Below are 27,875 nucleotides of genomic sequence, written 5' to 3' on the forward strand. Positions count from 1 at the left end.
GAGCACGAGGTCGCGGGATCAAATCCCGGCCTCGGCGGCCGCATTTCGATGGCGGCGAAATGCGAGAACACCCGTGTACTTAGACTTAGGTGCACGCTAAAGAACCCCAGGTGGCCAAAATTTCCGCAGTCGCCTACTACGGCGTGCCTCATAATGAGATCGTGCTTTTGGCACGTAAAACCCCATAATTAAATTTTTTAATGAAACAGCTGCCCATGCATAGTGGCGCCACATCATCTCGATTTAGCCATCGAAAAAGGACTTAGCTAACAAGTCGACTGAAGGGGCATGAACACACGTTTCAATTTTCCGACAGTCTTCTATGCAGATAAGGAACTGCCGCTAATTCCTCCCGTTTTCTGTCCGTTGATTTGCTGCATGCGGAGTGTTATTTTCTGAACAGCACCTTTTTAGCAGCCCGTCTACGACGGAGACCTGCATTGACTCCAAAAACCCTGCTGCAGATAACCTTCCCGACTGGTACATCAGACATGTATAGAGCTTTTGGTGGCAGGATGTCTTTAATGCATTTCCAAAACACAAGATGACAATGCTCCTTTTGACGAACATCGAGTGAGCGGACCGGTACAGCAACAGAGGCTATTATTAGCCCTCGGTTTATACTCCCAAAACGTGTGTCATTCAGTGAACTCGAGCTGAATATCTGAGCTACGCAGCATGTTATCAGTCAGCTCTTCCACCGCGAGAGTAAGTGGGCTAATGCCTGCAGTGCTCCGACAAGGCACGCGACAGGTTTTTGTTATGGTGGGCCAGACAAATATGACTTAGGCGCCAAACATGAACCGATGCAGACACCTGCTTTTTAATTACTATTTCGTCATTCCATGCTGCATAGGTCGAGTGAAGATAACAGTGAAGCATATCTAAAAGCCCTGAACGAATAGTTCGGCTGAATTTACAAAAGCAACCGCACCATACTCGTCGATGCACTCTTCTACGCATGCTTATTAACTTCTTCTAAGGCAGGGAGTAATTCTTGCAGAGCATAAAGATGTGCGAGGGATTATTAAGGCTCAGGCAAATAAAAGTTCTGAATAGCAAAACTTGTTAGTGCTCCTTCGGTCGACTTGTTAGATAAAGAGACGGCCTTTTTGGATAGCTGAATTGGGATGGTGTGCGCCACTGTTCATGGGTTAAATAAATTAAATTATGGGGTTTTACGTGCCAAAACCAGTTCTGATTATGAGGCACGCCGTAGTAGGGGACTCCGGAAATTTGGACCACGTGGGGTTCTTTAACGTGCACCTAAATCTAAGTACACGGGTGTTTTCGCATTTCGCCCCCATCGAAATGCAGCCGCCGTGGCCGGGATTCGATCCCGCGACCTCGTGCTCAGCAGCCCGACACCATAGCCACTGAGCAACCACGGCGGGTCATGGGTTAAATAGGTGGCTGTTTCATGAAAATAAAGTTGTTGAATTTAGTGCATTGTATTGTTGTCTCCATTCTGCCCTCCGCTGGCGCTAAATATGCTTTCGTAAATATGGGCTGATGATGACCTTTTCACTAAAATGATCCATAGCGGTTGGAAAATTCTGCAAATAAGATTGTACCATTCAAGTCAGGGTATATGCATGGGTGAACATACTTTGGCATCACATTTGCGTGCTACCTTTAGGTGGTGTACTCCTTCAAAACTTTACACTTGGTAAATGTGGGAGATGATGAAAACGTCAGAGCTTCCATCTACCTTACGAACATTCACCAAGTTTTCTACTTTAACATAGTCGCCTCCTAATTTTTCTGTAGTTGAATCTCTTTTTTTCAATGCAGGATTATACTTTACACTATGGACGGTGCATCCACCCACACAGATGCGGCTGTACTCATCAATTTTTTGCGCACCGGAGGTGTTGCTGCAAACAAATTCCACCACGTGCTGTGATGGCACCTGGGGTCTTCCAAGGAGTTTTACACCCATGCGTTCCCTCTTTTTGTGTGCAAACGCAGTTCCTTAACTTCTTCCGATGCCATGGACAGAAGCTGCATAAAATTGCTCACAAGAATAATCCACGACAATATTTGAAAAGGAATGCCATTTGATGATGTTACTAGTTTCACCAGATTGCCCATGTTGCTCACAAATTCAAAATATGAAATTACGCAAAGTGGTCGATGCAGTAGTACACTCTTGTCAAGTGCAGCAAAGTGTGCACATTTGAGGTCATCTGTGCTTCAGCATAGTTGCACTGAGTCATGACAACAGACTTTCTTATTTTCAAAGTGCAGTTGTCAAAATCATCTGATGTCACATGACTCTTTAATAAAATATACACTGACGACACCAGGAGAGCAATGTCGTCAAGAAATTTAGCTTGCAGGATGCCTTTTCAGACATGGGAGGCTATAGGCACCGGGCGCGGGATGAATTTGGACCGGTGGCGCCTTCATGCGGCTGCGCCGTGAAAGTAATGGCATGTGGCGGCCGGGCCGCGCGCAGCAGGCGCTGCCGTGAAACAAAGTCTGATCAAACATGTTGCGTTTTTGGGTGCACCAACAGTTACTGAAACATGACTGAAGCTGGTTACGCCATTCATTTCAATCGTTGTTCATCGCGGCATCGCGTTTTTCAGGCGGAAAGTCTGTATATGTGCGGTCTGTAGGCAACAGCGCGTTCAGTGCTCAGCAATTGAAACGCGATACTCGAATCGCATGGTCGCGAGCGCTTTTTGCACTGACTGTAAGCGCTGGGGACACCGAACTGGTGCATTGTGGCGTAGAGGGAAAGCGAAAACCTTCGTAACGCATTATGACTGCATTTGGTCCCACGGCGCTCACCTGTGGTTTGAAAAGAAAAAAAACGGCGGCAACCGCGCGCTGCCAGCGCTTCAATCGCTGGGCAATGTACATTTCCGACGCTGATTTGCTATGGTCTAGTTCTAACGTTAATAAGAGAGCCGTTCATACGCAAGAGCTTCGTGTCCCACTTGCGTGTCTTCGCCTCCACAGTGTAATGGCTCCGCAGCTTGGGCACCGAAGGCGAACACTCAGATTTGTAGTCATTTTGCCGTCTTATCAGTGTATCAGTCTTCCTTTTAATGTACATTTTCCTTCCTAGCTATTCCCAACTCTGGTTGAGTCCGGCAAATGACTGTGCTATGCATCGACGGCGAACGCCAACTCAGTGGCGGGTTCACACTCGCCGCCACCGACGGCTCCCGTCGCGCTAAGCTACATAAAATGGGCCGTGACTGAAGATTGGGCTAGTTTATAAGCAATTAAGAATGGGGAAGCCTTGCAAAGATAAAAGAGCTACAATGAACAGAGAACGACTGACACATGTGCGATCGGCGAAGCAGCTCAAGAAACAGAATAAGGAAGACGTATGTCTCCTTTTTTTCTGTCCATAATTGTTGTGTTCTTCGCCTATTACATGATTAAATACGCGTGAATGTTAACGCGCACAGCAAAATAACATCTGGAACATAACTGCTGGAGTTCCACGTCTTAACTTGCCGCGGTGAGCTCCGTTCGCGTATGCATTTGTATCGCAATTTGCGCTCGTTTTCTGCTTTATAACTACTTGATGCCACGAATGTGATCTGCCTCGCACAAGTGACGACCTTTCTCAAAGAAGACACGCGTAAATGCGTTTTCCGGTGCGTCAGCCCTTATAACCCGCAGTGCCAAATCACTGCAAGCACCGAGCGCCTTCGTCCCGTCGTCTGCTTCACATGCCAGTGCTTTGTTAGGTGCCGTTCGCGGCGCTGTTCGCCAGCATATCGCCGGCGCGCCGGTGGCGCCTTACAACGGCCGCCCGGTGCCTATGGTAGAAGAGCCACGGCTTCCACTGCGACGCCTTCCAATATTCCTAAACTTAAGAGACCTCGGTATCCTATTGAAACACAAATGAGGTCTCTAGCTCAGGAGACGCTCATCTACTGGCCTTAGTGTCTGAGGACTCCGAATATAACATGCCCTTCTTGTGTCCGAAAACCACAGCTCTGTCATTTGGCGTACAATACCCAGCAGCAAAGCATGCATGTAGTCGGGACGAAAACTCCATACAATATCAAACCCAAGGACATTGATGAGGGGTGAAGGTCCTTTCACACATTTGATGGTGTGTTTCAGTGTTGCTACCCGCAGGGGCGTCTGCGAAAGCAGGCGTTTGGTGTGTTGCGACACCACGGACCCGAGCACATGGGGGTTGGACCTCCCGCGTGTAGCCGTGCGCTGCTTAGCCGTGTCTGGGGAAAGGGGGATCCTGGGGGTTGAGCCGAGGCCGGGTGTTTGGACCTTTAAGGCCCCCCGGCGGGCAACACACCTCTTCGGCCTCTGCTTCACATAGACGGCACCCCTGGGCTGACCCACCCAGGGGAAATCGGCAGTTGCCTTTTCCTATCCTCCTCTTAAATCTTCGTCTTTCTCACTCACTTTCAATCTTTCCTGTCTCCTTCTTACTTCTTATATTCTGATTTTCCAGGCAGCTAGGGTTAACCTTGTGTGAGATAGCCAACCTTGGTTTTATCATATTTGGTTATAGTGGTTGTGTACAGCTGGCGTTGGCAGGTCTTGTTCATAACAACCCTGTCGCGTCCCCTTGTTGGGCTCCGCGGTGGGCGGCTGGCACCGCTGCCGAAGTCACTTTAATTTGTACGGCTTCCTCATGCCCCAAACTCCCTGATCGCCCTCTCTAAAAAGAGGGCGCACCGATGAATCATTCAACTTCTTCACAAAGGCCACCGAAATTTTTCCACGTTTCCACGTGATTCACTGTGAAAACGCCGACAAAAAAACGACAAACATTTCACCCTTCTTAGTGTCAAAATGTCTCACGGAGGTCATTGGAAGTGGCTACAAAGCCACCAAGATGGCAAGTGGTGACCTTCTGATTGAGGTAAAAGACAAAATACAGTACGAGAAACTCACAAACCTGGTGGCTTTTGGCGATAAAACCATATCTGTGACTGCACACCGAACAATGAACACCGTCAAGGGTGTGGTTTCAGACGGCGACCTCATGGATTTGACTGACGAAGAACTCCTGAATGGATGGAAAGAAGAAAACGTTATAAATGTACAACGCATAAAAATCAGGCGCGACAACAAAGAACTACCAACCAAACACATAGTACTTACTTTTGGCTCTAGCACACTCCCAGATGCAATAGAAACAGGCTACCTTAAACTGCGTGTAAGACCTTACATTCCAAATCCACGACGTTGCTACAAGTGTCAGAGGTTTGGCCATGCCTCTCAACGCTGCCGAGGACAACTAACTTGTCCGAAATGCGCTGCAAAAGATCACTCTGCTGATGAATGTACTGCTGAGGCCCATTGCGCAAACTGCGATGGCAGCCACCCTGCATATTTCAGATCTTGCGCAGCCTGGAAGAAAGAAAAAGAAATAATTACGATCAAAGTCAAAGAGAATATCACTTTCCGGGAAGCACGACAGCGTCTTTCGCCTTCATTGTCCATGAAAACTTCTTTTGCCGAAGTGGTGCAACAGGGGGCAGCATCACGACGGACCCCGGCGGTCGCCCAAGGTACGCGCAGCGTACTGAGGCGACTGCCACCCGCCCCCATGGTGGGAGCAGCTAAGGCTGCCCTGCCCTTCTCGAAATTGGCCACACCAGAGGCCTCCACTAGCGCTGGCAGCAGCCATCGCAGCTCAGAGGCTAAGGAGGACCCATCGGCCTCCGGGCTGGTGAAGGCACAGCCTTCGTCCCTCGAGGCGAAGGCTACACGACGTACACATCGCTCGTTAGAGCGAGTGTCCAGCGCTTCGGAAGAGGCTATGGACACTACTCCAAGCAAGGTGGTGCAGTCTGCACCTAAAGAGCGGCCAAATTCTTTGGACCGCTCTAGAAAAGACAGAACCAAAATTACAGGGCCGCAAACGGCTCTGTAGGCTAAAACATGTTCTTCTTCGTACACACAGCACCAACTTACCTTCACTATGGACACGCAAATTATGCAGTGGAACGTCAGAGGCCTTCTTAGGAACCTCGACGATATCCAAGAACTCCTTTACCAACACAATCCAAAAGTGCTGTGTGTACAAGAAACACACTTAAAATCAAAACATACAAACTTTCTCCGACAGTATGTTACGTTTCGTAAAGATCGCGATGATGCTCTCGCATCATCAGGCGGTGTTGCCATCATAATACACAAAAGCATAGCATGCCAACGTTTGCAGCTACAAACGCCCCTTGAAGCAGTGGCAGTTCGACTTGTTCTTCTAAACAAACTCATCACCATTTGCTCGCTTTACATACCCCCACATTACCACTTACACAAACATGAATTTCAGTCCTTTATAGACGAATTGCCAGAACCTTATCTTGTTCTTGGCGATTTCAATGCGCACAGCAGTCTGTGGGGCGACTCTCGTATCGATGCGCGAGGTCGTCTTGTTGAACAATTTCTTTTCTCGTCTGGTGCGTGCCTCCTGAATAAAAGGAACCTACATTTTACTGTATTGCAAACAGAACATTTTCTTCTATTGATCTGAGCATAGCTTCCGCGTCTCTATTTTCTGAACTTAAATGGGAAGTTACCAAAAATCCTTACGGGAGCGATCACTTCCCAATACTACTGAGAACAACCAAAGAAAATGAGTCCTCACCACAAGCCCCTCGATGGAAGGTTGATACAGCGGATTGGGAGAAATTTCGAACTCTTACTAGTAGTATCTCCTGGGCTGACATGTCTTCGTTAGGAATTGATGCTGCTGTGGAGTATTTCACTACCTTCATAATTGATGCCGCTTCTAAATGCATATCGCAAATCAGTAGTGTGGCATGCAAACGCCGTGTCCCATGGTGGAACGACGAATGTAGGAGCGCTTGTAGGAAACAGAACAAAGCGTGGGGGCTGCTACGTGAGTATCCTACTGCGGAGAATCTTGTCAATTTTAAGAAGGTAAGTCGCAAGGCAGGAGAACGCGCCGACAGGCCAGAAGAGAGAGCTGGCAGAAGTTTTATCAGGTATAAACTCGTATACAGATGAATCCGAAGTCTGGAACAGGGTAAATAAGGTAAGAGGACGACAAACATATTCACTCCCTTTGGTAATCACACAGGGCGACCGCTTGGAAGACCAAGCGAACTTCCTGGGCGCACATTTTGAACATGTGTCCAGCTCATCGCACTACTCGGAAACATTTAAACGATACAAAGCCAGAATAGAAGGACAGAAGCTGGAACGAAAATGCAAAAAACACGAGGCATATAACGAACCATTAAGATTAGCTGAGCTACAGGCATCACTAAACTGCTGCAATAATTCTGCACCAGGTGCTGACCGTGTCATATATGAAATGCTGAAGCACCTTCCCCATGAAACACAGAAAACCTCTTTTCCCTCTACAACGCTGTATGGCCTTCCGGCGAGATACCGTCTGCCTGGAAAGAGGCCATTATAATTCCTATCCTGAAACAGGGCAAGGATCCATCGTCTGTTCGAGTTACCGACCTATAGCACTAACTAGCTGTCTCTGCAAAGTCTTCGAAAAATGATAAACCGCCGCCTACTACATTTCCTAGAATCAAACAAACTGCTTGACCCATACCAGTGCGGTTTTCGCGAGGGTCGATCCACCACTGACCATTTGATACGTATTGAGGCACAGATACGCGAAGCTTTTATTCACAAACAGTTCTTTCTGTCTGTATTTCTAGACATGGAAAAGGCCTACGACACACCACATGGCGGTTTGGAATACTGAAGACCTCTCCCACTTTGGTATACGTGGTAATATGTTAAATGTGATTGAGAGTTATCTGCTGAATCGCACATTCCGTGTGCGAGTGGCAATGTGTTATCACGACCTTTTGTGCAGGAAACTGGTGTACCCAGGGAGGTGTGCTCAGCTGCGCACTCTTTATCGTTAAAATGAACACAATCCGTGCTTCGTTACCACCCGCTATTTTTTATTCCATCTATGTGGACGATATACAAATAGGGTTCAAGTCCTGTAACCTCGCAGTTTGCGAGAGACAAGTACAGCAGGGGTTGAACAAAGTGTCTAAGTGGGCAGACGAAAACGGGTTCAAAGTAAACCCCCACAAAAGTTCTTGTGTTCTTTTCACTAGGAAGCGGTCTCGTTGCAGATCCTACTATAGAAATGTATGGACAACAAATACCTATGAACAAAGAACAAAAGTTTTTAGGCATCATACTTGACTCTAAGCTTACTTTCACCCACCACATAAAACATCTCAAGGCGAAATGCCTGAAAACAATGAACTTACTGAAACTTTTATCTCGCACATCCTGGGGCAGCGACAGGAAGTGTCTAATGAATCTTTACAAGAGCCTCATTCGGTCACGATTGGACTATGGTGCCGTAGTATATCACTCTGCCGCCCCGAGCGCGCTAAAAATGCTAGATCCTGTCCACCACCTAGGCATCCGCCTGGCCACTGGCGCATTCAGAACAAGCCCCGTCGAAAGCTTATACGTAGAATCCAATGAGTGGTCACTCCATCTCCAGAGAACATACATCAGCTTCACTTATTTTCTCAAAGTGAACTCCGATCGGAACATCCTTGTTCTGTAACCATTAATGATTTGAAGTGTGCAACGCTTTTCTATAATCGACCCTCTGTGAGGCGGCCTTTCTCACTGCGTGTAAGAGAACTCAGCGAAGAGATGGATGTCCCACTTCTAGAACATAGCCTAATGCCTCCAGCTAAGATGTCACCGCCCTGGAGATGTCACCGCCCTGGGAGTGTGATCTATCCTTTGTAGAGGTCACAAAGCACGCACCCGAGCTCGAAATTGCAATGCATTTCCGCGAACTTCAATCGAAGTACTCGTGCTCAGAATTCTACACCGACGCATCCAAGTCCCATGCTGGCGTATCTTATGCGGCTGTTGGCCCCTCTTTTCTAGATCTGACGTATTGAACCCCTTAACAGCAGAAGCCTACGCCTATCAGAAGCCTATCTTCACAGCAGAAGCCTACGCAGTACTCTCTGCAGTGAAACATATAGACAAATTGAAACTACAAAAGGCAATAATATTCACAGACTCGTTGAGTCTTGTAAAAGCGCTAACACTACAAAAGCATAAGAATCCTGTTGTTATCGAGCTTTACTCACTCTTGTGTGACATTTACCAATCTCATAGACATGTAATAATATGCTGGGTGCCTGGTCATAGAGGCATCGAGGGCAATGTGCTAGCAGACCAGTTGGCCACATCAACTACATCGCAAGCTATTAATCCTGCCGCTACTATTCCCTCCACAGATCTGAAGCCTTTCCTACGAAACAAACTGCGAAGCCACTGGCAACGCTTGTGGGACGCCGAAGCAAATAATAAGCTCCACTTGATTAAGCCACAGGTAGGGTTCTGGCCCTGTACAACTAAAACACGACGAACTGATGTCCTATTCTGTCGTCTCAGAATAGGACACACATATGGTACTCACAATTTTCTATTGAACGCAATGATCCTCCTACCTGTGGTAGATGTGGCGGGAGGCTCACCGTCCTCCACGTCCTTTGGAGTGTCGGGAAGCCGAAAGAGAAAGAAAGAAACATTTTCCGCTAGCATATCGCTATGTGTCCCTCTCCATCCCGCTATGTTTCTCGGTAAAGAACCGCTTTTTAGCACCACTGCAGTCCTCGCATTCTTGAAAGATGTTGTGCTACATGTTATTAGCCCAATAAGTTCATAGCACATCCTCTCTCCAGAGGATATTGCAGTGATAGTTCTTTTTATAGCACATACCTCCAGGCCCTTGTTCAAGGGCTCTGTTTAGGCACTTGTGTTTCTGGCCAAGTCTAGCATCTTTATTATTTTGTAAATCGCATCATTCCTTCGCAATGCATTGTTCACGTCCATAGTACACATAATCACTCATTGCCATAATCTTATTACGTATATATTTTACGCACTTTACAGCGACTGTTTTTAGGCCCCTTTACAGCCATGTCACATCTAGTGTTCATATAATTCACTATTCATGTACCACTATCAAACCACTACCATTGTCTTGGCGCTCTTTGGCCACATCTGGCCCTTGCGCCAATAAACCACAATAATCATCATCATGTTTCAGTGTTGCTGCCATTTTCATGCCAGCCAACATGCTAGCTGCATTTCTGTCTTCGACAGTTGTAGCCATGGGGTACTTGACACAACCTGCACAAGGTAACAAGAGATTTTATAGCATTGGTTGAACACTCACGTAACAGGTGAAACATGCAAAGAAGCAGGATGTTATCGCACCTTCAATGAATTCTCCGGGATGTAAGCACCAGGAACAGCCATAATATCCATTTAACTACAGGACATTCTGCATTGAAGCCCGGGCTGGTGTATCGGCAACAGCAGCGATGCAGTACACCTAGAAAGTGAGAGAAGGCTGCCATTTTAATTCCTACCACAGAGATAACCGAAAGAAGAAAAACATGAAACCTAAGCAATCGAGTAAAACAATCACTGAATAGGTGCAATATTTCAAAGGTGACACAACGTACCTTTGAATGCACTTGTCTACCATTCGCAGTCCAGCATATTCCTTCAGTTGACAGTTCTTTCATTGTTCTTTGAATGCCTGGAGGAGTAATGCCATGTCCAGATGCTTATTGCCATACCACAAGAGCGCACAAATGATGTTGCTCCACCGCCTGTGCGGCGGCAACTCATTAATAACCGATTGTATCGGCGAAACGGAATGCTTTGAAGGTTTGAATACTGGACTTCCATCAGAACTTACAGTTTTATATTTTTCATGTTGCACTCGGAGGGGTTACAAACAAAACGAAGAGTAAATCAATCAATACATTAGCAACGTAGCATATGCGTCAACACTTGTTGGCATAATAACAAAACAAAAGCAAAATCAATATATGGTCATAAAGAAAAGCAAAGCTCAGAGCCACTCCCATGTCAGGTGCCTGAGGGAGTACCATGGCGCCTGACACAGGAGAGAAAAAAAACAAAAACTGAACTGCATAACCGAGGCACTATCTCAAACTTTGTGTGGAAAAACACAGGGTATAACAACATAACGTACGCATAAACAAAAATAAGCAGCCTCCTTGACACAGCACATGTACCCACCGAGGGACAAGCCCAATTATGTCATTAATAGTTCTATAAATTTTTTCTCATGAGTGGGACGCTGAAACCCTTAATAAGCTTCACGTGGTTAAGCCACATTTAGGGTACTGGCCATCACTGACCAACTCAAGACAAAGTGATGTCCTATTCTGTCGTCTCAGAATAGGGCACACCTATGGTACACATAGTTTTTTGCTGACTGGTGGTGAACCTCCAAAGTGTAGTAGATGTGGGGACACCCTCAGTGTTCAGCATGTCTTCCTGGAATGTTGCGAAGCACAAGCCGAAAGACAGACACTTCCCTTTAGCATATAGGCAGTGTACCACTCCACTCGGCACTGTTTCTAGGCAGAGAACCGCTATTCGACATGAAATCCGTTTTAGCATTCTTAAATGACGTCCGTACGCTCAACGTATTCTGCCCAAAAAACTCGTAGCACGGCCTCCTGCGAGAGGCCGCTGTTGCGATGTCAACCTTCGTTTATAGCACATGCCTCGGGCCCCTTGTACTCAAGGTACCTGGTGAGGCTGTTGTGCTACTCGTCAACCATCACTTTTTCATTCTTAAATACATGTTAAGTTATCACAACCTTCTTCCACTTTCAACTCATAGCATACGCCACTTCAGTCACTATCATTATTTTAACGTATATGTTTTACGCCATTTACAGCGACAGTTTTTGGGCCCCTTTACAGCCATGTTACATCTACCATGAGAAACTCATTGCCCGCGTCATAACAGCTCATCGATTACATTACCACATGTCATGGCGCTCTTTGGCCATACCTGGCCCTTGCGCCATAAAACTCCACACATCATCATCATCTATAATTTTTCTCTTGTAGGCTGTTGGTTTTTTAGTCATAGATAAGATGCTGAAAAATGTTATTTTCATTCAAAAAGCAATCATCTGATGTTTAAGGGTCTTGAAGGCGTAATTTGTTCTTAATTGTGGTGCTTTTATTGCGATATGTCGAAGGTTGTATGGGTTTAGGGAAGTCTCTGTGGGAAGAAAATTAGGGTCATTATGAATTGCATGATATGTCTGGAGCGTTAGCCGCAAAGTCTGTAACTGAATATAGATAATATCCTGAAATCATTGCAATACTGGCCTGTACTTTCTAAGTAACCTAGGTTCGCAATTGCTCTTATGGCTGTCTTCTGTAAGAGAAACAAAGAGTTTAAATTTTTTGTCTTGTATCGCCCCATATTAACAAACAATAATGAAGATGAGATTGTATCAGAGTAAAGTACAATTGTCTTTTAGGCCATGTTGGTAGTAAAAGTCTAAATTTATTTATTAGCCAAACTGATCGAGAAACTTTCTTACGTGGTCTACATGGTCGTTCTATAAAAAGTTCTCATTAAATATAAATCCAAAGAAGCATATCGACTGAACGCGTTGAATGGGGCTTGTATATGATATTGTTGGCTCATATTCTAATACTTTGTTTTTTTCTCTGTATATTACATACTTCGTCTTTTTAACGTTTAATTTTAAGCGGTTAGCACACAGCCATAATGTTAATTTATCTAACCAATAATTTCCTTTATTTTCTACTGCTTGGAAACTCGCGCCTATAAAGAAAACATTGGTCTCATCAGCATATAAGGCAATTTCGCAGCTGGGAGAAATATTAACAGTATCGTTGATGTGAACAAGGAATAGAATTGGGACTAATACAGAGCCTTGAGGTACGCCAGTACGTATAAGACCATAGCAGGAAGATATATCATTAACGTTTGTTAATTGCACTCTGGACGACAGGTAGCTTCGATTAAGACACAGAGCGCAGCCTTGGATCCCATAAAACTCTAATTTACGTAGCAAGACTTCATGACTGACCGAGTCAAAAGCTTTTTGAAAGTCGAAATATAATCCCAGTGTGACCATTTTATTTTCTATGTTGTTGATTATTGTGTCTTTTATGTGAAGTAAAGCCTTTTCCGCAGATTTTCCATTTTGGAAACCGTATTGTTGCTCTGCGATAGCTCCTGTCTTAGTGAAATATGAAACCAGGCCAGTGTTGATAACTTGTTCATCGATTTTCGAGAAAATGGACAAAATAGATATGGGGCGATAATTATTAGGATCGTTATAATTTCCGGATTTATGAATCACGCGGACTCTTGCAATCTTCAGTCAACGTATTATCGCAATTTAGCAACAGCTCCACTGTCCCGCTGTCTATCTGCACACTTGCCATGAGCCGCTTGCCACGCCTTTCTCGGGGGCATCAAAGGCTTGCCTCTTTCTTTCTATCTATCCTGCGTCGAATGCGAACAGGGCATATGCGGTGCATTCTTGCACCTACACTTTCCCTCAATCGAACACTTTAGGATACAAGAAATAAAATAACGAACATTTTACTTAATGTATCGGTTTTTCGTTTTGAATGCTATAAATTTGCGATGACAAACGGAGATCAAGCGAATGATTAAATTTTGCACTTTTTTGCCGTGAGGGGCGACACTGAGGGTGAAAGCTTACAAGCGGATACATTCTAGAGGGTCGCACGCATTAGGGAGTTCATACGGTGAGCAGTCGCCAGGGGCGCTGTAGTGCTATGTTCGATTAAGTCAGTCATAACAATCATCTTAATCCCTGTCTATTAGGGAAATGGCAACGCAGCGCTGCGGCATGGCTGTTTACCGCAGGTGCCACACTGAGGCGGCTATTAAGGCCGCCGCTTTACCAACTGAAACGACACTCTAACCATAGAGACGGGAGCAACGGCTGTCGCTGCAATAAAGCAGTGCGGTATTCTAGGGTCCGCAGTGACGCAGCATAGTGAAAATGCACCCGTTTATCTGTGTGCGCGAAGCCTCTGCGATTCATTGCGAAGAATAGCGTGCTGCTTAGCGATACAATTCATCGCTTGCCATTGCTTCCCCGGGGAAGGTGCCTCCGTGCGCATGCACGTAGAATTTGAGTTTGTTATTCACTCCGATGTGCTTAAAGATTGCCTCTGCTGCGTAGCTAAAAGCGATCGCTGATGAATATCCTAACGACAGCGGAGCAATCGCATTTTGGCGGGTGAAGGCTTTTGTGTGCAGTTAGGAAATTAGACTTGGAATGCAGGAAGGTGTTGCAACTGTTCAGTGTTCCATGCAAGGTAAATATACCTGGTAGCCAGGCGCGTAGCCAGGGGGGGGGGGGGCTGATGGGGCTTCAGCCCCCCCCCCCCCCCCGAAATTTTTTCGTGCTGGCATGCACCGCTGACCAAAACTACCACCGACGCTGGGAATAATAATAATAATAATAATAATAATATAATAATAATAATAATAATATAATAATAATTTATTTCCCATGAAAAGAATTGCATGGTGGGGTTCTGGATAAAAAGTTGCACGCAGGCAACTTGACCAGCCCAAAAACCCATCAAAGGCAACAGAGGGCGTCGGGCGCTCACATGTGAGTAAACAGATTATGGGAAGGTGTCAATTTACAAAAAAAGTGTATACGAGACAGGTTGTAATAGAGTTTAACAATTAGAAAAAAATAGTCTGCATTAACAAGGAAATATTGAATTTATACATTATCAATATAGATTACATATCGAAAGTCTTATTATACGAAAACAGTAAGAAAAATAGGGGGAAAAACATAACATAGCAGTATATTCAGTGCAGCATAAACTAAAGCAAATAAAGGGGGGAAAAGGCATACAGTATTGCATATTAACAAACTCATTAAACAACAAGGATTAGTTTGACTGAAAGTAGTTGTGCAGGCTGCATAAGGACAGAAGGTCTATTTCTCGTAAGGCGAGGTTATTGAGTAAAGTCGGAAGTTTATGTCGAAGCATTTGTTGACCATAATTCGTTCTTGAGTGCGGAATGTTCCATTGTTCAGGTGTCTTAGTGTCATAGGCTGCGACATGTTCGTGTAGGCGAGCTATGTTCAATCATTCTGCATTCTGTCTACAATGTCTTTTTCACGCTCGAAAGACATTTCGGCACGAACATTGCGAACTCGGGCTGGATTTCGTGGCACCTGGGGTGGATTTTGTGGCACCTGGGGTCACGTAACGCAAGGAGCCCCATTTGAGCACAAACTTTCAAGGGCTTTTCGATACCGAGCGGGCGCGTTGCGGCATCTCGCAGCGACCGCGGAATCTACGGAGCCCATGGATTTCAATTCCGAAACTGTATGGGTGTAACGTTCTCAAACTTTTGACGCGAAAGGTGCACTGACATTTCCAAAGGCGTGCTTTAAAAGATTTTCAATTCTGGAACTTTATGGGGTTAATGCTGTTATAAACTTGGACCAACATGCGTGCACTGGAGCCCTCGTGTCCAAGCCGTTCCAGAAATTAAAGCACGCGCTCGCAATCTTCCACACACACGAAAATACTAAATATTACCGTGACTCTGAGCTAGCAGCTGATAATTTTCTCCAAACATTTTCAGGACGCGTGCCCAATGTAATCGATCAGCTGCACCAGGGCAGGCAAAGTAAAATTTGAGAAAACAGGAGAAAGGAAATGGCCTATTATTGAGGAAATTGTTTTTGCGGGCTACAAGGTCTGGCTCTCGTTGGCCACAGGGACAGTGGCCCTATGGATTTAAGCATAGGCCCCGCTGAAAATACAGGTATTTTCAGAGCGCTTCTTCGCATGCGAGCTGATTGTGGAGATACATATCTGAAGAACCATTTGGAAAGTTGCCCCAGTAGTGCCTCGTATTTAAGCCCAGATGCAAAAAACCAAATTATAGAAATTTGTGGCGAAATTATCAAAGAAAGCCTAGTTGCAAAAGCAAGCTGCTTCTCCATACTTACTGACGAAACGACGGACATCGCTGGAATCGAACAGCCTACTGTTTGTGCAAGGTACCTAAACAAGGATGCCAACGACATTGAGGGAGTGTTTTAGGTTTTAGCACCGGAATAGATGCTCTCCCTCATTGCGACTGCAGGTTCTATGTAAATGTGTACAAACTGTTCCAGATTCTAGTCACCCTTCCAGTGACCACTGCCAGCGCAGAGAGAATATTTTTTAACAAGAGTTTACTAAAAAACTACTTGCGCTCTAGGATGTCTGTGGAACGCATGGTTAGACTGGTGCTTCTATACACCCACAGAGACGTCGGCATCAACGTGTCCGAAGTCATTGACCGCTTCGCTCAACTTCCCCGCCGAGAGAAGTTTGTCCTTTAGATAGCGAAGCAGCAAAAATCAATGCAAGTAAAAAGCTCTGTTCCTTCACGTCCATAAGCTCGTAATTATAAAAACGTATGACTGTTCGTTAGCTTTTAAAACCGCAGAAATTTTAGCCGTTTATTCTAGCAGTTAGCATCATGATCAAAATTATCATGCGAATACGGAAATTACGAGGACATCAGTAACCAATTTTGACCGACCTTGCTCATTGAAAGCCCGGCCCAGGCTGCGTTTGCCAAAAACGCACTCGGATATTGGGTAGTAACTTGCCGTATCATCTGTAGCTTTCGTTTGTCCTTTTCTTTCCTTTTTAGCTACCTGCTTTTATTTCTTTTTGAAACGAAGCAAAACCCTCCTTTAATTTTGGGTGCATGATAATTGTTGCCGCTGTGCAGGCTGGTAAATTACACATTTTGTACTGATTTCTGCATTATTCCTCTATTATTCTACCTGTATGGTGCTGTCGCGACCGCTGCATGGCCCGAGTACATATCACGATTTCTGCGATCATAGTTTTGTTCTTGCCGAGATCATCTGTCTTTCTGTGCGCTAAGTTTACTATCTCTGACTCCGCAACGTGTCTATTTGTCTTGTTTGACGCATAATATACAGTGACGTTTGCTTAAATACATAGATTTATTGGAGACTTAGACGTATATTTAAATATCTTGTTGCGAGGTGTTGTGTATACAAGCAGTGAACTTTGTTTCCAGCGACTCTTTTTTGCCCTTTAGCGAGTTGTATCTTCGCATTTGTATATTCCATTCTATCTTCGCATTTCTAATGTATATTTTGCAGAACTCCTACTTTTATGTGACTTCGACAGATACGAAGATGAGAGGATTGCCCTTCGGACGGCTTTGGGGCACTTAGACGACAGGCCTTTTACGGAGGAAAAGATCTTGGGCGCGTGGCCTCGTGCGTCTATGTGCAGGGCTACAAAGGCGCTGCTGTGCTTTTTGAAGTGCGCAAGCCTGTATGACCGCCTGTGTCGAAACTCAGCGATGAACGCTTAACTGTAAATGCGCAACGTGTGAACTGTGAACTTCCCTCTTCCTCCTCTTTCAATCCCTTCTCCCCCTTCCCCCGTGCAGGGTAGCCTATCGGGCTCAGCATGGTTAACCTCCCTGCCGTTCCCTTATGACTTCTCTCTCTCTTTTCTACTTTTTTTTACTCACTGTTGCGAGTATAATCTCGGTGTAATTACAATACACGACCGGTAAAAGCTGCTCCTGCGTAATGTATTGCAACGAGGGACAGCGTCATTGAGGTTTTTTCCTGGCCGTTGCATATGTGCAAAAATGTAAACAAGGTTCTTGAATGACGAAGATTCATCAAAATATTTGCCCTCAACTTATTCATTTCATGGCCTTTACGTTCTTCATATCAGCTGTATACACTGCTTTGCTGGTTTTGAACTGATATAGTTCTAATGTCCGTGTGATATTTTCTTTCCTTATTAAATAGACAAAAAAACGCGGCCGCATTGATATCAGTTATTTCTACCAGAATTTTTAGGACATATTCTTTTATGAAAAAATGATTTACTTGACAGTGCGTAGCGTTCAATAATTAGTTTGCAGCATCTAATATACAATGGCATTGGCAATGCAGTTATTATTCATCTATTTGATCCCTCGACAACTTGTATAAGGAGGAGGCCGCGCTGCAACCTGAGCCCCCCCGAACAAAATTTCTGGCTACGCCACTGCTGGTAGCGAAGCTTCCATAGAAGCCCATACGTTCAAAACATGGTGTTCATCTGCGGTTCATGGGGCTTAGCGCCATTTGTGTGAGGCGGGAACACTTCCGGCGGAAGAAAAAATAATTGACATCATATCTGTTAAAAACAGAAGTGACGTCATTTTCCTCTCAAGGGCGCGAAATTTGTTTTCGAAGGCCTGCCATTAGAGCTGTATATCGTATTCAAATGCCCCGCCATTCGACTTGATGGGCGTTTCGAGCTTTCATCGCGGAAAGCGATGCAGGACAAAGTTCAGCCGTACGGGTGTCGAAATCGCATCGCTGCACGGAACATACTTTCTTTGAAGGCCGACGAAAGCTTTGGGCGTAGAGTGCTCGTCCTTCCGTCGGACGCCAAGCCCGTCGGCCAGCGCTGTCCCAGGCAACAACTAAGATAAACAACTATCAGGCGGTCGCAACTCACTACTTATGACTTTACAGGTTAAGAAACAATGAAACTACCCGCGTCACTAAATTCAGACAAACGCCGACAAGCAAAGCAACACAACATGTGAGGGGGGCGTGAACTTTAAGCGCGCGCCTTTCTGTCTACTTCAATGGACCTTTTTCCAGTAAGGGACCCCTCTAGCGGCCGCCACTTCAACTAAATTTGACGGGCAAAACACACGCTCCCGCCGCTTCTCGCCTCTATGCAGAGCACGGTAGCGTTTGACCAACTAGTCTTTCGGGACGGCCATCCCTGCTTTTTTTTTTTTCTTTTTTTGTGTGTTGTTGAAGTAGCTTCTCACCGTCCTGCTCTAGTGCGCGCGTATTTGCTCACGTGTAATAATAACACATTTTACATTTACCGATGCGACGGCAACGTGCTAATGCGACGTGCAGGCCACTTGTAACCAAGATTTGAGAGATGCGCCGGCCTTATTCTTCATCAGCTTGGTCAGTACTTTGATTCAAGTGGCGAAGGCATGTGTGAGCGTCAAACACGCCATGGCAGGACTTTCTTCAGGATAAACTCGACCGTCGTTTGGAGTGGCTCGACTTGGAGGAGGCGGTCAACATACGCATGCACCTACGTGCTTGCCCTCAAGAGCGGGCATGCAAGCAGCTCACCAGTGGCGTAGCCAAGGGGGGGGGGGGGGTTGGGGGGTTCAAACCTTCCCCCCCCCCCGAAATGTTTCCGCTACCCCGCCCCCCACCCCACTTACCCACCCTTTGTTTTCGTCGCTTCGCGCTGACATATTTCATGAAACCGGTGCTACTATCACAATTTCATTCCTGGGCGCTTCCGTTTGGTTGGTAATTTATAGCGAATCATGTCTGCATATGGAAAAAACTGTCACGGTGTTTGTCAAGGCTTTGACACTCTGTGAAGTTTTGGGCGAGAATGTGGCGGCCGCATTCTGAAGCAACAAATGTGCAACAAATGAAGCAACAAATGCGGCAGCTGCATTTTAGATGATGGCGAAAACGCTCGAGGCCCGTTTACTTAGATTTAGGTGCACGTTAAAGACCCCAGGTGGTCGAAATCTCCGGTATACATTTCCGCCGCTTCCCTTCAGGTGCCGGTTAGGCCGCGCTCGCGCAGGATCTTAGGCTACGTTTACACTTGGTCTCGAAGCTGTAGGAAGCGGCAAAATCTTGCAAAAATCGGCCCGCCTAGGCGGCAAAACAGGCAGAAAAACAGGCTGCGAGCCAAATCAGTCTCGGGCCGATTTTTTCGCCATGGCGAAGCGGAAACGCGGCGGAAAGTCGTTCTGCTTCACTGCAAGCTACACTAGCATGTAAACAACTGGTCGTAAAATTGAACATGGCACCAGAAGTGTAGGCTGTAATGCTGATCGACGCGATCAAGAACCAGCCCTTGCTCTACGACAAGAGTGGCACTAAAACGTACTGTCAGCAATACTCGCGATAGTATTCAACGTCGCGCGACCGGAGGTGCGGCAACGAAGCCTTGGCGTGACCCAACTTCTCGCGCTTTTGCAAAGCCAGGCGAACCCACCACCGCCGTTTCCGAGGTGTCCGCGTCTTCCGTTTATTCATTGTCCATTTCTAGAAAACAAGTAGGTAGAAGTGTAAGAGCCATTTCTTCTTCCACTTCCACGGCAGACAATAGGCAGATTCCTCGTTGGTGCTCCATAATTCTCCTCGCACGTGTACGGTATGTTGCAGAAGTCGCGGGGTGCTTTTCCTCGTCGCGACGATAGATTGGGAGCGTAGGTCTCACGTAGGACGCGCAGGCTTTGGCGAGCCCCAACACAAGGGCCAGCTCGGGTTTCAGCTGGGTGTTCCCGTTGCCCCTTTGGTGTCCTGGAGGCGCCGACAATACGAAATGATGAAATGTTATTACAACTTGTAAATAAATCTATTAAAGAAATATTCTCACGCCTAGGCACCAACCTGTGACTCGGAATTACGGAACGCCAACGAGGAATTTACCGAAGGTCGCAGATGACACGCGAAGTTGCGTAAAATGATCACTTTTGATGACGGTACGTGGGTCAAAGAATGAACATACCGCTAGACATAATGCGATAATGAGCGCCACCACGCCGACAAACGTACGCAGACGAGATGGATCTGGACGAAAACGGCAGCGGCGGCCGCGGCGGTAGCAAAACAAATGTGAACTTGGACAGGCGCGGAAAAAATTTTCCGGCCGCTTTGGCCTTTCCGCCCGCTTGCCGCTTCCCAAGTGTGAACGTAGGCTTAGTCTGCGCGAGAAACGTCTCTTGTTTGCGATTGCGCCCCTACGGAAGGCTGGTAATTATGTTGTGTTGTCGAATCACAAACCAGCAATTACGGAAGGCTGGTAGTTGCGGTTTCAGTTGTGGAATCCCAAACCAGAAATGTACAACGTAGGGGTTGATGACAGCAGTGAAATTCCACCGACTCGCAATAGAATGCACGCAACAGACAGCCGACAAGCATGAATTACTCCTGTGCGCAGTACAGCGTAAGTAAACTCTTGTTGCACGCGCTGACAGTTCTCGTCGGAGTTCACGCGTCCTGAGAATTGATTATGTGCACTATGTACTGAACAATACCGGAGTTCATTCCTGCATCACTAGTGCACCAATCAGTCGAGATTCTGTGAGGTACAAAGCTGCTTCCTGTTTGCACCGGCGTAAGTGAAGCATAAATGAGTTGCACGCACTACTTAAAATGCGTACACATGCCATATCTATGCTGTGCGGTGAAATATTCTGCACAATTCTGAATCTGTTGACGCAAAGGCAAATGACGGCTGCACGCTCGCACACAGCGGAAGACACAGCGGCCCATGCACTTGCCGCAGGAAATGCAACCCTCTCGTATGAGGGAGCAGGGCGACGAAAGCTTCGAAAAAAAAGCCTTACGCATTTTTGCGCGTATTTAAGTTTTCTAGCGCAAATACGCAGCGAACAAGCTATTGCTATGGGAATAGGTATAGCCTGGTCACACGTGCATTTTCACGCGTATAGCCGTCCTTGACTTGTGAAACGCACTTCGCCCCGACGAGGACGACGCCATCTACGCTTAACGGAAATTAACAATTAATGATGTCTTCTCCGATCGCACGGGTCGTCTCAATGATGCGTTTTCGAAGACTGGTCCATTCAGTGGCGCGATGAGAGACCGCTGCTCCAAACGCCCACTGTACCTGTCGTACTTACTGTATTTACTGAGCTTACTTTACTTTTTACTTAATTTCTTCACAAGCACACGCGAGGAGGGGGGGGGGGGTCCCATGTCTTTGATATACATGTAGAGTGTGTGCTTAAACTACCGACATTTATTATCGATCACTTGACCTAGAGGAAAGCAGAAGCTTGCCCCTCCACCCCCCCCCCCCCGAAAAAAATTTCTGGCTACCTGCAGCTCACCATGATGAACAAACAACGTGCAAAACTTCTGCACACCTAATGCGAGTGTACTGCAGGGCAAGTGTTGTTTTATCTCAAGATATGTGTCGTATATGGCATGGTTGTGGGTACTAAGTAGACTCAACACAGTACGGGGGGTTAAGCAGAAGGAAGTGGACGCAACACGTTGTTTTGTCAGGCGCGTAAAGCTTCATTTGCCTGCAAAAGTAAGACTGGCGGGTTTTGTATAATACGACACCGCGAGTGTCGCTTTGGCCTCGCACGATGCATTCTGATCGGCTGTGTGGCGAGAATTTTTTTAGTTTGGCCCCACGTAACCGTACAGCTATTTCCACCTGCATGCGGTAAGACGTTCTTAAGCCAATACCCGTACATTAAACATCGTCGTGACTTCTACGTCAGTCGTAGGGCGAGAAGTGCAATAATCACAGCGCTAGTGTCATGCTGTTCGCAGGCTTAATTTTTACCTCACTCAGCAAAAATCGCGTGATAACTCACTGATAACATAGGATTTTTTTTTTAATTTGACCATGTGCTCCACTCCAGTCACCATTCCACGCCGGTTTGTGCAATCGACAGTACAGAAAGTGCCCGGCATGAGATTCGTCGCAAACGCTGCACCTATCGCTCGAGCGTTAGTTCACGGAGTCGTTTTCATCGACAAAAGTGCTTGCAGTCTTTCCCACTAACTGCTAAGTGTTTCCTTTAACCAATATCCTCGCCCAGAACAAGAGAAAAATTATTGTTCAGCCCCTCAAGCTCAGGAAATTGCCGCGGTTCATGCAAGGGTTCACGCACTCACTTCGCACACCTGCCCTGCGATAATGTCGGCGCGGCGTGGAATGCAGCTGGGGCGAGGGTACGCGCATGCGCATAGCTGAATTGGAAAAAGGTCCATTGCATTGCAAGTGATAGCGGCGTCAACGCCCGCCGCTATCGGTGGGCGCTCTTACGTTGGGCGCTGAAAAAAGGTATTTATTGATAATGATCAAGTAAAATAGAGTTGTTCTTTTTCACCATGCGTATATAGAATTGATTAGGAATTTTATTTTCGTTGAATGAATTAAACTGTGCCTCGCTTAAATTAAAAACGCTTTTTTCTTTCCCAATGTTTGTTCCCTCCAAACATAGTCGCGCTGCAATCGCTGCTCCCATAACCACCCTTGCTGATGTCGGCGACAATTTGTTCTGAACCGCTTTTCGCCCAAAGCTTCGCGACCATTTGGATCGACCTTGTTCCATGCTTGTGATGAAGAAGTGCCATCGCACTGGGTCTAGAAAAGCGAGAGTTTCTCGACGCTGACGGCGTTTGCGACGTTGCGGCTCCGATACATCACCGATGACAGAGCAGCCATCTCAAACGACAGCTGCGATACGGTCTCGTTGGAAAACACTGCGCAGTGCTCAGCATTGTTGTCCACCACGGCGCATCGACGCCTTGCAAGCAGATACAGTGGCGTGCAGATAATTATTTACTGTGCGCTACGTCGCCACAATGCAGTCAATGAACCATGTTGCGGGGCCATCACAGTCTAAAAAGATATAAGCATACGCCAGCGAAAGTCGACGCTTTGTTTTTGATAGTGGTGCTCAGTAGAACACGGATGACAGTGCGTTGTGCGTGTATTATTTCGGCGGTGAAGGTTGTTGAGGCCTCTGAGCGCGGCACCGCGCCGCTGTTGCCGAAAAGTAAGTTGCGCGTGTCCCAACCGTGGTGGCTACGCGCGCAGGAGTTACATGTCTCGCGCGGGGCGTGACTTATGGTTTTGATTACAGGTGAACTCGTGCCCAACTCGTACATCGCGAAACCTCCTCGGAGTTGAACTCGGGAACATGGAGGCGACAGCAGCAGCCTGTTTCATTGCATCCAGCAGCAGCAAGCGTCAATAAGACCATGGGGTGCTCCGAGTTTTCAAGGTCGACCGACGAAAGGCCGCGACGCTAGGCGCTATTATTGCAGGCAATGTTCAACTGAGGACCATCATTCACACTGACGAATTGGTCGCATACAAATGTATTCCAATTTAGTGGATGCTAACGGGGCTATGCCTAAATCTGCGTTGGTACAGAGTCAACCACAGCGTGCACTTTGTGGACCCCATCACGGCCGTTTACACGCACAAAATAGAAAGTTATTGTTAAAAAGTGAAGCGCCGCCACCTCGGTCAGCGGTGGGTACAGGGTAACTGCACCAATGCTGGAGTCCCACCTGGGATGGATGTGGTGGCAGTCAACGGCCACGTGCGCTGTAAAGACCCTTTCTTGCGTTTTTTAGAAGCCACGGATCGCTCGGGCTACCCAGTACAAAGACTCTTTCCTGTGGTTGTTAGAAGCCATCGCTCGGCGCTAGGCAGTATGAAGGTGCACCACAACGTGAAAGAAAATAAAGCGTAGTTTTTTTTACCCTTGCTAGACTGTCTTCCGGCATTGCTGAGTGCTTACACGGTATGCGCGCGGCAAACCACTTCTGCGCTAGCCGACGCTCACTTCGTCTCGTAGCCTTACTTTAGCGCGAGCAACGAGGGATTTGTTGAAAGCCCAGTGTAAAAACCAGGCGCACACCAATCTGTGCTCGGAAATGGGAGCGCATGCACGTAGCGAGCCACACCAATTCAATCCAGAGGAAAAAAGGAGGGCGGGCATCCCCTCGTGGTATAACGCGAAACGTATTACACTACAAATTAGCCTAATACACATTCAGTGTAGATCTTGTAAACTTTAAAATGCTTATAACCCACGTTGATGTGACTAATATTATTGTATTAAATGTATTTATTTTATAACTTGCTTGTGCTGTAATACACTCGGTGGAGCAACAAACAAGTGAAAGAAGGCACGACTATGCACCGACTGCATGATCATGTGAGCCCCAGTTTGTCGACCGCCCATATGGCAACGCTCAAGGGATGATAGCCACCCAGAATGAATCTAGATAAACCAATGAAACTGGAGGCGTGCCCACGGTCTTTGCAGCGCACGTGACCTTTGTCTTGTTGCCATCAGTTCTTTCATCTTGGGGTGTCGCCAGAGCTTGTGAAGATCCCGAGTTTCGCCAAACTCGGCGCATCCTGCATAGCACTCCTGCTGTTAACTTCCGGCATGTGTAGCTCTTTTCACAGCATATGCCAGATACACCGTTGCGCTCACTTAAGATACCCCCCCCCTCCCGTCTTCAAGAGCAGGCGATTACAAATCGGGCAGTAAAAGTAAAACTTCATTTCTTCTGGTGAGGTTGCAGAGAACTTCCTGAAAAGGTATTTGCTGTCTGGAAGCACATAAGAACCTAAAATATTGTTGCATAACTTCACGAGGTCTTCTATAGCTGTCCATGACAGACCATGCTTTATGGCGAAGTCCATGACAAGTACAAGGGCATCCTCAACAGACAAGGTGCTTCAGTTGCCAAGCGGGCACGCAAACCCCAAGCGAAAGAGGCTGGAGCTCGGGCGGCTGTCAGGCGGCTCAGTCGCATTTGATAGATCTTCGGCGGGTGCGAATTCATCGTCGGCGTCACAATTACCCGCCGACTCATCTCCCACAAAAGAAGACCCACTGTGGTTTTCTTGTCCAATTTCTTCAGCTGGTTCGTAAGCTTCATTATCGTCCGAGGATTCAGAAGAATTTGAGGTCGTACGTTCACCTGAATCAACATGCGTATAAGGCTGTGCTGAAGCGCGCAAGCCCTCTTATTTTGTGTAGCGTCGATTTTGGCAAACGGTTATTCCATGCTTTGGAATCCAGATACCGCTTGCGGGTTTTCTTGCTCGTGTTCATCAGGCCAGTTCGCACAGATAGGTTGTTTTTCTTGATGAGCAAGGTGGAGCGGTCGTAAACCACGCCGTCCAAGTCAACAAAAAATAATTAACGGTCGATGGATAACACGATCGTGATAACAGACAGTTTTAGTTTAGCGTTTCTCGACTTACGTGCGCTAAACGCAAACACATTACGGGACGTTAGGGTGCGCGTCGCTTAAGGACATTTAGTTTAACGTTCCGAGAACGCAAACATAATATAAAACGTAAGCGGACGTAGCGCCATCTTTCGCCTAAATCAACAATCAATTCTTGTCTTGGCTACAAGCGAGTCACATGTAGCCGAGGAAGTGGCCAATCCGATTATGTGTGCGCGAGACCGTCGCGTAAACGATTCAGCAGCAGGTTCTGCGTCGCACGTCCTGTTCCTGTTCACAAACTAATGGAGCGCTCAAGTGTTCTTTGGGACCCTTTTTGCATGGCTTACCTAAGCTGGCACGACATTGAAGCAATTAATATCCACGACCCAGGTTGTATGACTGCATACAACCAAGACCCAGGTTGTATGCAGTCAGGAACGGGCTCCTCAACATTGATGTCATCCCAGACCACACGTTCCGTCGCCAATTCCGGTTTGAAAAACAAGACTTCCCTGTTCTTGTGAAATCGTTGCAAGTGCCGGACTACGTGACAAGCGCTCAAGGAGTGAGAGTGTTCGCCCAGGAAGCCCTGTACATGTGCTTGCTTCGCCTGGCCTATCCGTGACTTAAAAGACTTCTTCGATCGCCACTACACCGTCATTTAAAGTGTGTCGAACAAAATGATGTTCCACATTTCAGATATCTTAGGAACTTTCAAACAGTAAGAGAGACTCGGAGTTACTCACATTTCAAGCGGACACGAACAGACGACATACAACTATTCCAATACGGGGTTTATTTTTTGCTCACCGTCTGCCACCTGTAGCAGACGACGCGCGCTGCGGAACCGTCGTCTGCTACAGGTGGCAGACGGTGAGCGTCAAGACGTGAAGAAGCGGTGAACTGCGCTCCAGACGGGCCGGTCGGCGCACCTACCCATCTAGACACTACAACGTAATCTTCTTTTTTTTTACATTCTGCAGAATTGAGGCTGCCTACTTACTTTCGAAAACATGCTCGGTCGTTCTTCGCGAAATGCGCTAGCAGAAGCTTGCATCTCTCATGCAGGGTTCTTCCGCTGAACACCTTTTTCGTCGCAAGTTCCATGTTTTTCGCAATCTCTTGCCATTTAATGGATTTCGAAGCGGGTTTCAAGCACTCACTACACGGAGAAGAGCTAAATCGTCTTCCTCGGTGAAGCGCAAGCGTGTCACACCTGTTGCTGGTACAGCCTCCATTTCGTAGACTGTTTTCCAAGAAGAAACTCGCGCTACCATGGCACTGCCAGCGACTTTGAGTTTTGCCAAATCCGTCCAACACCAGATAATCCATTAGCATCCATGGTGTTGTTATGCGGCAACCTATGAGGACGCGTCGCGATTAGGCCTATGGCCGCCGGAATCACCGAATGATCTCAGAAATTGGGCGCGTTTCAGGTGAGTTTAGAGAAAGCGAAAGCTCATTTGTATAGTTACTGGTGATCTACGTGAGTGAGAGCGCAACCATCACGAGAATTCATGCTGAAGCTGGAGCCAGTGGTGCCGCCATGTTTGACAACGTTATTTCTTAGCATCCGTAAGCATTACGAACGTTAAATTCGCCAAATAACGTACGTTATCATAGCGCACGTAAACCGCAGAAATTGAATAACGTTCAGAGAATGCGCAATGATGATGACGCTATTTTTTACGTACGTAATGCGTTTACGTTTGCTTGCAAACGCTAAACTATAACTGTCTAATAACCAAACGTCCACTACGCTACAGTAACTACCATAGAACAAATAACGTAACTACGCACATGTACGTACAAGAATCATGCCTGGCATGGCGTGGCTTGACATGGCTTGATTAGAGAAACGTTGCGGTACGGACTGCACTAATTCAGCCAGCTCAGTTAGTCAACGCCTGACTAGTCGTCCTTAAAGGCTTACAACTGAAAACGCTTTCTTTCTTATTGTGTTTATTTTAGCAATTTAAAAGCAGTTTTTATTTGAACGTTTTAGGAACATCGTTTTGGCAGTATGTTTTTGTATCCATTTCTATCCAAGTCACTGCCGAAACACCACCATTGCTGGCCATCTTTAGCCACCATACCCAAGCCGCTCGATCGTCGTAGTGCGTTGTGCGGATGCATTCACGATCGCTAAGTCGGTACGTATACATACCTGCATGCGGTTTACGGCGTGTGAAC

General features: G+C 46.6%; 1 pseudogene; it reads right to left on the minus strand.

The window, feature by feature from the left end:
- Window positions 1–1,496: 1,496 nt before the first annotated feature.
- LOC125941830 (uncharacterized) lies at window positions 1,497–27,855 on the minus strand (annotated as a pseudogene).
- Between the last annotated feature and the right edge of the window lie 20 nt (window positions 27,856–27,875).

Source organism: Dermacentor silvarum, unplaced genomic scaffold (assembly GCF_013339745.2).
Source record: "Dermacentor silvarum isolate Dsil-2018 unplaced genomic scaffold, BIME_Dsil_1.4 Seq420, whole genome shotgun sequence".
Classification (NCBI taxonomy): domain Eukaryota; kingdom Metazoa; phylum Arthropoda; class Arachnida; order Ixodida; family Ixodidae; genus Dermacentor; species Dermacentor silvarum.